Below are 13,199 nucleotides of genomic sequence, written 5' to 3'. Positions count from 1 at the left end.
GTGCTTATTAGTGCAACATTCTTGTTTCTCTTAGGAATATAATGATATCATGTGAAGAGCTATGAACTTGTTGGTCATATATTGTGGAAACTATGGCTTATTTTTCTCGGCAGCTGCCACTCTGCTATACTTACCTGTATAAATATGAGCTTTCAGTATGTATGAAGATTTGATGTCACACAGAGACCATATTTTGATCCCATAATTTGCCAGTTTAGATGGATATAGTGTTTGAATGGGCAGTTACCTCTAAATGCTTATCAACAGTAACTTTTTCTCATGCATTATAAAGCTTAGGATTGACTTCAATCCACTTCTTCAAAATACTATGAATTGCAGCAAATTTATCATTATGTCACCTTTCCTCTCTAGTGAATTTCTTATGAAATTTCATTTGAGATGGTCACTCAAAATATTCCCTATCCTGTATCCATATCCCACAAACGTTCTGTAGATTTTCCATGTAATCAATGTACACCCACAAGGAATACGTCTCCTAAAGAAGTGTGTAAAACTGAATCATCAGGGTTTATCCATTTTTGACCATAAACTCATGGCCCCTCAATGTTTGACAACTCTATTATCTGATTTCGAAGTACTGTAGAAAATACTACTTCAAATGAGCTTTTTACAAGGTGATAGGCAGCTGTGTGCAGCTAGTGGATGTAACTGTGATTCTGTATTCCCACTTTTAGAAAGAAATGACTATGCTATTTCGCACAGGAAGTGCATTGGCATCCCTGCCATCACAACATACGCTTTCAGATGCATTACTGATATGATCTTCAAACTCCGAAAGTGTTTGTCCACCTGTTGAGGGATTTGCAAATTCTTCCAACTCGCCATCAGTCAATGATCTAATTGCCATGGCGCCAAAATTTAAACTGAGCAGCACACAATAAAGATTCAAATAACTGAGAAGTCCTAAACAATTACTTGAAAAAAAATGAACAAGACACTTATTGTAAATGCAGAGGCTTTGTTGCTTGTTCAGAGTAAGTTGGAAAGATAAAAACCATTACTACCACAAGGTACACATATTGTTCATATGGTTTAGACAAAGTCACCAAAGTTATAGTTATTTTGGTATTTAAATAATGAGGAATGAAGTTTATAACCATATTGGGTGCATTGTATGTAACAGAGGTGGGAGGGGGCGGTGAAAAACAGATGGGTAAGACAATGAAAGATGTAGTAAACTAAAACAGAGAGAAGAAAAGAGTAGTTACTGTGAAGAAATGTTGAGACAGAAGAAATTAATGTAAATTAAGGCCAGGTGGGTGGCGAGAACCAAGAACATGTTGTAGTGCTACTTCCCACCTGCGGAGTTCTGAGAAACTGGTGTCTGGGGGAAGAATCCAGATGGTGCGTGTAGTGAAACAAGTACGGAGTTCATGACTGTTATGTTGCAGAGCAGTCTCTGCAAACAGGATATTGTGTGTTTCCAGTATATACCCTCTGCCTACACCCATTCATCCTAATTGATACTTTCGTGGTAGTCGTGCCATTGAAAGAGGCCGAACAGTGTTTACGTAACAGCTGGTATATGATGTGTCATTTCAAAGGTGGCTCTTCCTTTGGTAGTATATGTTTTGACAGTTATAGGACTGATATAGTTGTTGGTAGGAGGGTGGAAAGGGCAAGTCTTGGAGCAGGAATGGTCACAGGGGCACGAGCCATAGGGTAGGGAGATGGGTGCAGAAGGAGCATAGGGTCTGACAAGAATATTGCAGAGATTGGGAGGGTGATAACAAGCTATTCTAGGTGTGGTGGGCAGAATCTCAGACAGAATGTATCTCATTTCAGGGCATGATTTTAGGAAGTCATGGCCCTGCCGGAGAAGCTGATTAACACATTCCAGACCACAATAATACTGAGACACCAGTGGTGTGCTCCGAAGTTGTTTTTTGGAGGAATCTACAGTACCAGGATTGGATATGGTGGTCCAGGAAATCTACTTTTGATATAGGCTGGTGGGGTAATTACATGCAGTGAAGGCTGAGGTGAGAACAGTGGTGTACTGCTGTAAAACGTCTACATCCAAACAAATACATTTGCCTCAAATGCTAAGGTTGTATGGGAGGGAACTGTCAAAATGTAAGTACTGTTATTTGTTGGTAGGTTTAATTTGGAAAAGTGTGTAGCTGGCCTTTGTTGAGAACAAAATCAATATCAAGGAAAGTGGTATGGAATTCGGACTAGGACAATATGAAATTTAATTGGGAGAAGGTATTCAGAGATCCCAGGAATTTTAACAGGTCAGCCTCACCATGAATCCATATGGTGAAGATGTCATCAATGTATCTAGTCCAAACCAGGGGCTGAAGACTTATGGATCCCAGGAAAGCCTCCTTCAAGTGACCCATGAAAAGGTTGGCATAGGAAGGAGCCATCCTGGTTCCCATGGCCATACCCCTGATCTGTTTGTATGTCCACCCCTCGAAGGTGTAGTAGTTGTTGGTAAGTCCAGGTATAAAGTTGATTAAGGTGATTACCATTGGTTTGGAATCAGGTGGGTGCTGACTGAGAAAATGTTCAGCACTAGGCAGACCACATACTTTGAGGTTTTTGGTATAGACAGAGGTGGTATCAATGGTGACAAGCAAGGTGTGTGGTGGGATTAGGACGGGCATGGATTTCAGATGATCTAGGGAATGGTTGCTAACTTTGATATAGGAGGGGAGTCTTTGTACTGTTTAATGCAGGTGCTGAACAATGAAGGCAGATATACATTCGGTGGGTGCTATGAAACCAGTAACTATAGAAGAGCCAGGAATGATTGGGCTCATGGATCTCAGGAAGAGGGTAAAAGGTGGGGGTGCATGGTTTGGATGGGGTGAGATGTTAGACCTTGTGAGGGAGCTTGAGGTTTTAAAGAGGGACTGCAAGTCAGTTTGAATCACAGTGTCTTGATGGCAGATGCTGTATGTAAAGATGTCAGACAGCTGGTGTAGACCTTCACTAACATACTTCTTTCAGTCAAGTACCACAGTGGTAAATCCTTTGTCTGCTTGGAGGATAATGATGGAGTTATCAGCTTTTAGGGAACATAGAGCCTGGAGTTCTGCAGAGGACAGGTTAGGGCCATGCTGTAGGGACCTGAGGTAGGGTTGTGAACCAATGGTCGATGTGAGGAATTCTAGGAAGGCTTGTAAGGGATGATTTTGAGATAGTGGTCTGAGCTGTTCAAGGCAGGGTTCAATGTCAGGTTTGCTATTGGAAAGGTTTTGGGAGTGGGTTGCAAAGTGATATTTCCAATTGATATTACATGTGAAGGAAAATAGGTTCTTCACCAAAGCAGCACGATCAAATGCAGGTTTAGGGCTAACAGTGAGACCCTTGGATAATACAGGTAATTTAGGAGGGGAGAGTGCTTTATACGAGAGGTTAAGGACACAGCACTGTTGTGATGGGCTCTTGTGATTATGGGTTATTCTTGGTCTGGGAGGCAGTGTTGAAGACTGTGGGAGTGGTGGTTGATGGTGTGGCTGCTTAGGGAGCTGCTGAGGGACAGGAAGGACAACATCACTGTTCAGGTAGTTTAGGAGAAGGTGGGATAGCTTTTTGAGGTGATATCTGGTATATTGCTGTTTGAAGTTGGCTTGGTGGATGATACCATCCAAGGGGCAGACTACAGGATTTTGTAGAAGGAGAGAAGTCTTGTGAAGCAGAAATTGGTTGATGTGGCATATAGGTCACAGATTAGCTGGGTAAGAGTAAGAGATTGCTGTTTTTGAAACTGTAAAAGAGCCTGGTGTAGAGTAGGATTTCATCCAGCAACAGGAATTGTCAATGTTAGGCCTTCTGGAGTAACTCCAGGGGACAAGCATGTTTCAAAAAACAGAATGTGTGGCCTTAGTTTAGATAGTGCAAACCATGTTTTGGAAAAGAATGGATGCAACGTGATATTGGATTCATTATGACAAGAGAGGGCAGTTTGTAGTTACAAAACATGGGGAAAAAAAGCTGAGGGTGGATAAAAGATGGAAGAAAGGAAGGAAAGCAAGGAAAAAATTTGGAAAAACCAGAAAAATTCATATGAATATCATAAAGACAGACAATAGTTAATAAGAGGTAATGGGTGGGCGATCTATACATATCAAAAAAAGTTATGCATCACCTCAGTTCCAAGAGTTCTGGAACATGTACAGAAAATTGGAATAGACATCAACATGAACATCATTTCTGCCCTTTTTATTCCTCATGAAAACCACACATTGCATGTTTTACTGCCACACAGTGAGACCTTCAGAGGTGTTGGTCCAGATTGCTGTACACACCAGTACCTCTAATACCCAGTAACACGTCCTCTTGCATTTATGCATGCCTGTATTTGTCATGGCATACTATCCACAAGTTCATCAAGGTATTGTTGGTCCAGATTGTCCCACTCCTCAATGGTGATTCGGCGTAGATCCCTCAGAGTGGTTGGTGGATCACATCTCCCATAAACAACCATTTCAATCTATTTCAAGCATGTTGAATAGGGTTCATGTCTGGTGAACATGCTGGCCACTCTAGTTGAGTGATATTGTTATTCTGCAGGAAGTCATTCACAAGGTGTGCACGATGAGGGTGCAAACTGTCATCCATGAAGGCTAATGCTTTGTCAATATGCTGCCGATATGATTGAACTATCGGTTGGAGGGTGGCATTCATGTATTGTACAGCCATTACGGCGCCTTCCATGACCACCAGTGGTGGACATAGGCCCTACATAATGCCACCCCAAAACAGAAGGGAACTTCCACTTGCTGCCCTCACTGGACAGTGTGTCTAAGGCGTTCAGCCTGACTGGGTTGCCTCCAAACACATTTCTGATGATTGTCTGGCTGAAGGCATATGCAACACTCGTTGGTGAACAGAACATGATGCCCATCCTGAGCGTCCATTCGGCATGTTATTGGGTCCATCTGTACTGTGCTGCATGGTATTGTGGTTGCAAAGATGGACCTTGCCATGGACATTGGGAGTGAAGTTACGCATATGCAGCCTATTGCGCACAGTTTGAGTGATAACATGACTCCTGTGGCTGCATTAAAACATTATTCAACACGGTGGCTTTGCTGTCAGGGTTCCTTCGAGCCATAATCTGTAGGTAGCGGTCATCCACTGCAGTAGTAGCCCTTGAATGCCCTGAGGGAGGCATCTCATCGACAGTTCCTGTCTCCTTGTATCTCCTCCATGTCCGAACAATATCGCTTTGGTTCACTCTGAGATGCCAGATACTTCCCTTCTTGAGAGGCCTCCCTGGCAGAAAGTAACAATGCGAACACAATCGAATGCAGTATTCACCATCTAGGAATGGTTGAACGACAGACAACATGAGCCATGTACCCCCTTCCTGGTGGAATGACTGGAATGATTGGCTGTCGGAACCCCTCCTGCTCATGCATGGCTGTTTACATCTTTGGCGGGTTTAGTGACATCTCTGAACAGTCAAAGGGACTGTGTCTGTGATACAATATCCACAATCAACATCTATCTTCAGATGTTCTGGGAAGCGGGTTGATGCAAAACTTTTTTTGATGTGTGGATATGATCCAAAAAAATTATTGGAAAAGAAAAAAGGAAAAAAATCGATTGGGAAAGTCGAGAAAACACGAAATTTTAAAAACTGGGTACTGAGTAGACAGAATGTGAAAGTCATACGAGAAAATGTGAACTAATTAGCTTGGCAATTAAAGTAACGTAAGCGATCAGAGTGTCTGGAATACATATAAACGAAATAGGTGGAGGGCTAGTGAGGAAATAGCTGTCAAATTTGCGAATAAATCAGCAAAAGACGATCAGGAGAAGAACATGCAGTGTAATGAACAGTAAATTGCTATATGCAAATTCGTAAATAACAATGGAATTGGACACATCTACGTGCACAAAAATCAGTTCTAGAAAAGATGTACAGACAATGTTGGTTAATCTTGGTGAGGTAGATAAATAAACAAATGGATTAGCGTATAAGATAGGAAACAGACGACAATTTGACCAAGACGAATGACAACAAACACTGATACGAGGGTTACATAAGATGAAGTAATAATGGCCACAACAACGAAAAAAATGAATTTTTAACAAAATAATTTAATTGAATAGATAAATAAAAAAATCTACTCACCAAAAGCGGCAACAGAACATACATATAAAAGAAGGTTATAATTAGGCAAGCTTTTGGAGCCAGTGGCTCCTTCTTCAGGCAGAAGGGTTAAAGGGGAAGGAAGAGGGGTGAAGGAAAAGGAGTGGAGAAGTCTGGCGGGTAGATTTCGATAAACTCACCAAGAACCACTGGTCAGGGGAGACTTATCGCACACAATGATATGGAAAGACTGATTGTTGAGGACTACATCGGATGAGATTTGAAAACTTTGGAGCTTAAACGTGGAAGCCAAGGTAATAAGCAATTCAGAGATTACTCCTAAAACATCATGCATGAGTTATTAAGATTGAAAATCGAAGTGCATTGTGCATAACTGAGGTGAGAGCGGGAGGTGAAAAACAGACAGCAAAGGAAAGAGTAGTTGCTGTGAAGAAAGCCTGAGATGGAAGAAGGTAACATAAATTAAGGCCAGGTGGGTGGCGAGAACCAAGGACATGTTGTAGCACTAGTTCCCACCTGCGGAGTTCTGAGAAACTGGTGTCCCCCTCCCCCAACAAAAAGTTCAACATATTCATAAATATATTCCACTGTTATTCTGTGTTATTTTTCCATCTCATTAATGAGAAAATTATGAAAATAAATAAAAAGAGTAGTGAATTATTACAAGAACAGAGATATATTTTGAGGCTAATTTTGAAAGTACAAACCAATCCTAAACAATTACTATAAAGTCTAAAACTTATATAATAGAAAATTCCCAAAACAAAAATAAAGCAATGTGGGATATCATGAGAAAAGGAAGAGAGAAAGCCCATAATATTAACTCACCAATCATCTCTTAATGTGAGTTCATACGATGGCAGAAACCAAAATTAGCTCTTCCTTCACAAAATTACTCATAAAAGTCATAATTATATGCTCAACAAATTTTCGTGGTGTAAGAGACAAAAGAATAAAAACCCACCAATATTGTTCAGTGAATTATACAGCGTGAGTCTGGAGGAAATATACATGCTTTGAGGGGTGATTCTGGACAACAAATTTGATATGGACATATGCCTTATTCTGAATGGTCTCCAAGACAGAACAAATTTAAAATCAATTTTCCAAGCTTTTTTTAAAATAACTCAAAAACTTCACCCTCAAGCTAAAATACATTGCAGTACAAAATTAAACTACTTTAAATTTCCCACAAAAATGATGCTATTCATTTTTCTCTAGAACTAATAGTTTGTATGAAGGGAGCATGAGAATACTGAAAATTTCACATAATTTGCATGTGCTGTATATTTAGATAGTTTTTGTAGCCCAATTTGAGGTAGTTTTTCTACTTGATAGACCACAAATGTCCTTTATGATATTGTTCATCTTCGTCCTCTACACTACTATTGTACACTGTGAACAATACAGAAAATAAATAACAATGCTCAATAATGTATGCTATCACAGAAACCATTCTGAATAGGGCACATGTCCATATGAAGTTTTTGTTCAGAATCACAAATACTATCACCTCCAAATCATTTATCTACCCCCATGATTCACCCTGTATTTATCACCTGCATCTTCCTTATTTTGATTAGCAAACTGTCTTTCCTAAATTGAATTTTTCGTTGGTTACAGTGTTGTTTTGTGAATGTGCAAATACCAATATTCATGGAGAATCTTATCCCTTTACTATTTATCTCATCAAAATATCTTTGTATTCCAGCAGACTTCAGTTCATCGGTAGAATGTTAGTGAAATGCAATCAGTCTGCACAGGAGATTATGTACAAAACACACATATGTTCCATACTAGAATTTCGCTCAAGTGTATGGGACTCATGGCAACGGCCTTGCCACAGTAGATACACCAGTTCCTGTGAGATCACCGAAGTTAAGCACTGTCAGGCATGGTCGACACTTGGATGAGTGACCATCCAGCCGCCATGCGCTGTTGCCATTTTTCGGGGTGCACTCAGCCTCGTGATGCCACTTGAGGAGCTACTCGACTGACTAGTAGTGGCTCCGGTCAAAGAAAACCATCATAACGACTGGGAGAACAGTGTGCTGACCACACGCCTCTCCTATCCACATCCTCATCTGCGGATGATACGGCGGTTGGATGGTCCCGATGGGCCGCTTGCAGCCTGAAGACGGAGTGCTTTTTTTAGTATGGGACTCATACTAGACAGGACAAAAAGGAGATAATGAGCATAAGGGCAGCACAAATGGTCGCATATTTGTTTGGCCCCTGAAAGAGCATCTGAAAAACTGAATTATCAGTCATTTGAAGTTGGAAACAAACATTCCTGAGAAAGCCTAGCTTTAAATGATGAATCTAGAAATATACTACAACCCCTTACATATTGCTCCTGCAGGTACTATGAGGGCAGGTGAATGGAATGATGTTTCAGTTTTATGTTTTTGTGAGCATTGGTTACAAAATGAGTATCTTCAATACTTAAAAATATTGCATTTTAAACTTGCAAACTGCTTTTGTAGAATGGAATCAAAACATGGGGGAACTTGTATGTATGTAAAAGAAAATGTAGATTATAAGAGTATAGCCTCTATTTGCAAACTTGGTTGTGAAAGAAACTTTGAAATCACAGCTGTTGAGTTAATGTCTGAAAAAACTATTATTTTATGTGTGTATGTTAGCAACATTAGTGATTTTTTTTTCAAAAAACTGGACCTTGCTTCAGACAAACTGAAGACAACTGTGAAAACAGTGGTACTATGTGGAGATTTTATTATTGACTTTCTGAGCCGTAGTCCTCACAGGGAAAATTTATTAACTATTATAAAAGCCTTCAATCTTTATCTGACTGTTAGCTCTCCAACACATGTAACAAAAGCTAGTATCACTCTCCCTGATCAGGTATGTGTAAACATGGACAAGTGTACATCAGAAAACTTTGATATCAGTTATTGTGACCACCTTTTGCAATTACTAACCGTACCTGCAAATCACAGTTTGATCAGTGTACACAATATTATCCATGAAAGGATTTATAGTAGGAAAAATATTGAATACTTCCAGTATCTAAACAGTGAACAATCTTGGAGAGAAGTATATGATACCTCTGTTACCAACGAAAAGATGGAAAATTTTTGAAAATTTTCAAGGATAACTTTTGACATAGCTTTTTCACAAAGCAATGTGATGTCCAAAACCACAGATAGATTCAAAAACTGGGTTACATCAGACAGAAGAGTATCTTATAAAATGAAGCAAGAACTTTTTCTGCAGTCAGAAACTGACAGCGGTCCAGAATTTCATAGTTATTTCAAAAAATACAAGTTAGTTTGGAAACGTGTCATAAAAGAGGCAAAAATTAAGGAAAATGTCAAATATATTATGAAGTCATCCAATAAAACTGAGTCCATGTGGAAAGCTGTGCAGGATCTACGGGGAAGAAGACAACTCACAAAAATATTGTGATATCACTTGATGGCAAGAATGTCACTGACCCTAGGGCAGTTGCAAACAGTTTCAATTCTTATTATGCAACTGTTGCTGGAAAATTAGTGAAGAAAAATTTTGATAATCCACCTGATACAACATGGAAAGAACTTTCATCTATTGAAATAAATAATATATCCATGTTCCTCAGTCCAATAGGCCCAACAGAGCTCCTAAATACCATTAATTCACTGAAGAGTAATTATTCAACTGGTATTGATGATATTCCAGATTATATTATAAAAATAACAGCAAGACAAATACTTTTGCCTTTATTGGACATGTGCAATTCATCCTTATCATGTGGTGTCTTCCGACAGAAACTGAAAATGGCAAAAGTAATGCCACTGTATTAAAAAGGTGATCATCAATGTATGGGTAACTATAGTCCTGTGTCTCTACTGTAAGGGTTTTCGAAAATTATTGAAAAAGTCTTCCTTTCAAAACTAACTACATTCTCTGACAAGAAGAATATTATTTGTGGTTGTCAACATGGCTTCAGACCACAGTGATCAATCTGATAAACCATGTCTTAAATGCAGTAGACAACCACAGAAATATCTCAGGTTTATTCTTGGACCTAACAAAAGCTTTTGATATGATTGATCATTCTATGCTCTTGAGGAAGCTTGAACGGTACGGTGTAAGAGGTGTGCCAAATCAATGGTTTAAATCATATTTGGAATATCACTCTCAGGTAACTTAAATTAAATACATGGAAGGAAATGAACTCCATGTTCACCATTGAGAACGATGTGGACTAAGTCATGGTGTTCCACAGGGCTCCATTTTAGGTCCGTTTCTTTTTTTGTTGTTCATTAATGATTTCACATCACATGTTAGGGATTCTCAACCAGTACAGTTTGCAGATGACATCAGTCTATTGACTGAAAGGAATAAGGAAGAAAAACTTACTGTATCTGCAAAGGATATTACAAAAGGAGTGTCTGAATAGTTTACCAGAAACAGGATAAGAGTTAATCTCCAAAAAATGGTACTCATGAATTTCCACACCAATCAAAATAAAAATGCAGCAAAACCCGTAATATGTATAGATAACCAAAACATTAGTGCTGTCAATGAAACTAAATTTCTTGAGGTTCATATCCAGGAAAATCTTAAATGGAGCGCTCATATCACATCCCTAAATTCAAAACTAGCAAAAATGACCAGTGTATTAAGAATTCTTTGCAACATTACTTGTGCAGGAACAGTCAGGGCTGTATACTTTGCTCGGGTACATTCACTACTGAAGTATGGTGTCATTTCCTAGGGAAATGTACACCAGGCAATAACAGTTTTCAGGAAACAAAAGGCATCTATAAGAATCATGAAACAAGTGAACAGCAGAAAACCATGCAAACCTTTCTTTAAAGATTTAAAGATTGTACCCTTTCCCTGCATTTATATACTGGAAGTAGACATGCATGTCAAAAAAAGTATACTGATAAAAGAAAACCTTTTTCCTCAAAACAAAAGTGTCCGTGATTACAGTACCAGGTCAGACAGTGACATACATGTTAATCATTGTAACACCATATTATGCCAAAAAGGTGTATATCATGCAGGAACAAAACAATACAACAGATTACCAAGATATATAAAATCTCTTCCTGAATGACAGAGCTATAATAAGTCTGACAGCATACCTTCTGAAAAACTGCTACTATTCAATCTCACAGTATCATATGCAAGAAAAAATGTAATTTGTATCTTTAATTGTAGAAATAAGTTATAAATATACAGTATTTTTTAAAAAATGAAATTATTAACTGTATAGATCCAATTTGTTATAAAAATTTAAATAATGTATGTTTGACATTTGAAAAACCAATAGATAAAAAGGTTTTCTGTCCAATATCCTGTGTACGATATATGTACTGGAAAAGAGATTTATATGAACGAATAAACAAATAAAGTGTGCAGAGCGTTATTTAAACAATCATTCTTTCTCTACTCAGTGTGTGAATGGTATGCTAAGAAGCCCAGATAATTGCCATAATGAGAGGTATCCTCTGCCATGCACTTCACAGTGGTTTGAAGAGTATGGATGTAGCTGTAGATATAAGTAATGACTGCTCCACTCTCTCCCTCCCTCTCTCTCTCTCTCTCTCTCTCTCTCTCTCTCTCTCTCTCTCTCTTTCTCTCTCTCTCTCTGTGTGTGTGTGTGTGTGTGTGTGTGTGTGTGTGTGTGTGTGTGTGTGTTTTTTGAGAGAGAGAGAGAGAGAGAGAGAGGGAGACAGAGAGAGAGAGTTTTCTTACACATATATGTGCACATGCCAGTTGGAAGAGAGTCAGACATCCAGTGTTACGGGAACCTGGACATTTGAAACTGTGTGAAGGATTGAACAGTAAGTGTTATAACAGTATACAAAGGAGGGAAGGGGATGGGGGGGGGGGGGGGGAGGTAGAGTTGTGGGAATCCATCATTGCTAATTCAGTCTGCACCAAGCTCCAGGAGGATCAGGATTATTATTTCCAGTAACTACGATTAGCAGAAGTGTCACAGTATGTTACAGAGTAAACACCTGGAGAATGGTATGCAATCAAATATTATGTTAAACTCAACAAAAGTCTTATCAACACATACCAAATGATTTAGTAAACCAATAGGGATTCTACTTTGTTGTATTTTCATGTTTCAAGTAATTGATGTGACTTATAGAGGGCAGAAGACTCAGGTGATGAATTCCATCTGAAATGAGCATCAACCAACAAAGGTTATGAAAATGAGTGTTGTGTTCATTATCTTTTGAATTCTTGACTGTTGAATTAGTGTGCAGATGATAGAAAAGACTCTGTTAGTGACAACATGCATAAAGGGTGCATGCCAAGTTGGTTGCCAGACTGTTGACTGATGATGAGGAGAACAAATGAGTGCTGATCACAACTCAACTTCTGAAACATGTGTAAATTAAACCTCTTTCTTAAATACAGTCATTACCACAGTAGTACATCTCTGATATGAAGTTCCAAACCATAGAAATGCACCTCTTGGAGACCCCTCTCTCAAGAAGGCAAGAGTGAGCATGCCCAAAAATGAAAACGATGCTAACTCTCCTTTCAACACCAAAGACATGGTTCACCAAGAATTCATACCCCAAGGACAGATAGTGCATGTGGACATGGTTAAGAAATTAAAAAAAAAGCTCATCAAAACATGGAAGCAAATCACCAATACCTAATAATATGAGGTGCATTCAAGTTCTAAGGCCTCCGATTTTTTTTCTAATTAACTACTCACCCGAAATCGATGAAACTGGCGTTACTTCTCGACGTAATCACCCTGCAGACATACACATTTTTCACAACACTGATACCATGATTCCATGGCAGCAGCGAAGGCTTCTTTAGGAGTCTGTTTTGACCACTGGAAAATCGCTGAGGCAATAGCAGCACGGCTGGTGAATGTGCGGCCACAGAGAGTGTCTTTCATTGTTGGAAAAAGCCAAAAGTCACTAGGAGCCATGTCAGGTGAGTAGGGAGCATGAGGAAACACTTCAAAATAGTTATCATGAAGAAACTGTTGCGTAACGTTAGCTCGATGTGCGGGTGCGTTGTCTTGGTGAAACAGCACATGCGCAGCCCTTCCCGGACGTTTTTGTTGCAGTGCAGGAAGGAATTTGTTCTTCAAAACATTTTTGTAGGATGCACC

This window comes from Schistocerca cancellata, chromosome 2 (genome assembly GCF_023864275.1).
Source record: "Schistocerca cancellata isolate TAMUIC-IGC-003103 chromosome 2, iqSchCanc2.1, whole genome shotgun sequence".
NCBI lineage: Eukaryota > Metazoa > Arthropoda > Insecta > Orthoptera > Acrididae > Schistocerca > Schistocerca cancellata.
The sequence above is the reverse complement of the archived record's forward strand: the minus strand, read 5'-3'. Positions refer to the sequence as shown.